Genomic DNA, 3,667 nt, shown 5'->3' with positions numbered 1-3,667 from the left:
TTCGGATTATGATTTTTTTAATAGCCCACCATAAATCTTTGTCAGGTTGTGGCCTAGGATCGACCGTTACTCACCTCAGCGCCGGCTCCCCTGACCTCCCAAGTGGTCAGGCACCAGGCGGGTGATGCGCTGTGGCTTATACCTGGGGTCTGCGAGGACATCCATGTGCTCGCTCCATGATGTGGTTTCTACGGTTACCATCATGGATGCAGACATGACAGTCTATATCCTGATTAGCCCTTTACCGAATGGTAGCTGTCAGTTGACACTATCCTGCCATGGACTGCTATCTTAGGGTATTTAACCAGGCTCTGGATAACAAGAAGTTGCCTGTACAACGTCGTTGCTTCCAGTGAATACTTGCTGTTGCAACATTCCAGGTCCCAAGCTCCGTTGCTTCTAGTGACTTGTGTTATCCATGTTGTGTGTACTCAGTACATCTATTGAGTACAATCTCCTAGACTCATCTTCTGTGCCAGTTCTGCGTCTGAAGCCACAGTGTGTGTACTTATGGCCTGATTCAGCAAGGAATGCACGGATGCAGACGCATGTGCCCGTCCACTGAGACAATATGCTAATGAATGCATACGCATGGAGACCGATTTTGTATTGTGCAGTAAGTGATATTTTATACTTACTGTACCATTGTATTATTCAAAGTTAAGTTTCAAATAATATAGATAGGAGTGCCCCTACCATGAGTATTTGTCCTACTTTGTAACCTTGCCTTACAGGTGTTACCACTGTAAGAAAACAAATAGACTGCTGTCCCCATGCTAAATTATATCAATAATAGTGCCCCCATTAATAATGGTAGCTCGCCATGCACTTTGATAAAACCTGCACTCATACAGTAATTTACTTGAATGTTCCAGTATGTTTCTTGTATACAAAGTCTTACCTAAACAATTTAGCACCCTGGTCAAGAGAGAGCACCAATGCCCCCCTCCCCCACCCTACACACACACACACACACACACACACACACACACACACACACACACACACACACACACACACACATCACCCTTCTCTATATGACCTGGCCCAGAAAAAAATATATAATACCAGTTTGTAAGCATTATGAACAAAGTTGTCTTTAATTTCTTATACAATTGTAAGACTTAACATCTTCAGTAGGAAAGATAGTTAAATGAGTGATCTGTTCCACCGTGTGCTGAGACAGCCTGTGGTAATACTCAGACTGTCAACCACTCTGGGAAAATATTTCAAGCCAGGGAATATTATTCAAGGGAAACAAGGAAGGGACTGATGGCATATAAGTGCATGTGAAGAGGTGTGATGGCATTTAAGGGATATGTGGGGGGACTGATGGCACATAAGGGGTATCTGGAGAGGACTAATGATATTTATGGGGCATCTGGATGGACTGAGGGCATAAAAGGGGCACAAGGGGAGGCCCTATGAGCTTGTGGAGAGATAAAGTCAGATAGGACCCAGAACAATTAAGATAGGACCACTTTTAACAAAAAAAAAAAACAGCCCTACCCCTTTTATATATTTAATTATTTCTTGCCTTGGTTATCAATATCTTAATTTTTTTCTTACTTGCTCCTCCACTTCTCTATTCTACCTTCTTTTTTATTCTATTACTGCTGAACTTCTGCTTTTATTTTCTCATTTGTCTCAGGTCTGGGGCTAGTCTCAGGCTGGTGCTCCTCTTTGTCTCTCCTTGTCTTCTCAGGGATAAAGAGTTATGATGTTGTGACATCACTTCTCATTCCCTGTTTGACATAGTCACTGTCACTAGTAATGCTGTGGCTTTACACAGCAGTAAGATAGATATTTGCTTTTCGCCACTAAAAAAATATGAACCTATATGTCTTGTGTTGTGTTGTTTCTAAAGCATTTTGTGATTGCCACTGTTATTATTTTTACTGTGTTGCCTCTAATTTAGCTATTGAGAGACAGGTGGGCACTGCTCTTGTGTGGACATCATGAAAGACTTATAGGGAGTGTCTTCAACCACTCATCTAGGTATCACATCACAGTCAACATCATGTCACTTTGTTTTTTTAAACACTGAAAAAGGACAACTTGCATTTCCTGCTCTTTTTTCACAAAGCTCAAGTCTCTACTGTGAATCCACATTTACATCCCCTGAGCCAGGTGCAGTATAATGATCCAATGACAATGATTTGTTCTAAGTGCATAGGAAATGAATGAACAATTTTATGTATTGTAGACTTGTAACACCATGTTTTGCACTACCAAAATCTAGAGTTGCCAGAGGCAAATCTGGGCAGTTAATAAATATACATGCTGCATGGCTTCCATGCACGTATTGTAGTTGCTAAGCATGCTGTTGGGTTATATACTTTTTGTTTGATATGTATTTAATTTTAATAGATGGCAATGCAATGTGACCAGACTTATTTGGCTGCTATGTAAGTTTAATAGTGGTATTACATGTTAGGATTTATACAAGATATTTTTTTGATTTTAGTTGCGCAAACAGCTTCACGTTAAAAACCAACTCTGCTGTACTGTAAGACCGACTCTGGAATAGATGAAAATTACTTTGATCTCTAAACAGGTTCTATAGTTATATGCACATAAAATGCTGTTTGAATGCTGCTCCTTTAAATATCAGGGTGGCCATTTACCATTTTGTTTTTTCACTTTAGTCACTGGATTATGAGCAGAACATGACCTTAATGTTCTTCTTCTGCATTACTCCTCCTTGCATACAAAGCTAATATCTGTTAGCATAGAAATTATCGTGATCCACAGTTCTAAAAAGCTGATGCAATGACACAACAAATGTGCTCTTCTACCTTCCGTCCACTTTTCATCTTTGCTCATTAATTCTGTTTTCAATACCTAATGTTTGCATTTTTGGGATGTAGTCTGGAAGCCGATGGTCCAAATGCCGACCGTCGGCTTCCAGACTTTCTAATCCCGGCATGGTAATAATGACAGGCGTCAAAAACTCGACGCCTGTCACTAACCATCACAAGGGGAAGGGGAGGTTAGGGTTAGGCACCCCCGGGGGGAGTAGGGTTAGGCACCCCCCCCCGAGGGACTTAGGTTTAGGCTGTGGGGAAGGGAGGGTTAGGTTTAGGCACTTAGAAAGGGGATTAGGTTAGGGTTAGGCACCCCTAAGGGAGGGTTAGGGTTAGGGGGGGGAATTAGGTTAGCGATACTTACCTTAGGGACAATTGGGATTTTCACCCTTATCGGGCTGCCGCTGTCGGGATTTGAACCGCCGGTCATGCGGCAGCCCGACAAGGGTGAAAGTAATACCTACTACACCCGCTTTTTTATTCAAGCACTGTACTATAATTAATGAATACTTTTTGTTTTGTTAATTGCGTATTGTCGCTTTATTGGTTGAATGCTAATTAATTTTGTTATACTACTGTATGCTTTCTATATAGTCATTAATGGGATTTGCTATGCTATAGGTAATATATGTGACACATATACCGTATGCCAAAATATATATTTTGCATTGCAACTAACAACAGAATCGCCATCATGTAAAGACAGAGAAAATTGTAATGAAAGAATTTATTTACCCATGGTTACTAAGAATTGCACATTATCAGTCTGATTTATACCATGAACATTTCATAATGTGAAAATACAGTACATGTTTATAAGGTTTGCCTCTATTACTTGTTTAAAATGAATTATATTGTAT

The sequence above is a fragment of the Taudactylus pleione genome, unplaced genomic scaffold (assembly GCF_031769625.1).
Source record: "Taudactylus pleione unplaced genomic scaffold, aTauple2 ptg000109l, whole genome shotgun sequence".
NCBI lineage: Eukaryota > Metazoa > Chordata > Amphibia > Anura > Myobatrachidae > Taudactylus > Taudactylus pleione.
This window is presented reverse-complemented; position numbering follows the sequence as displayed.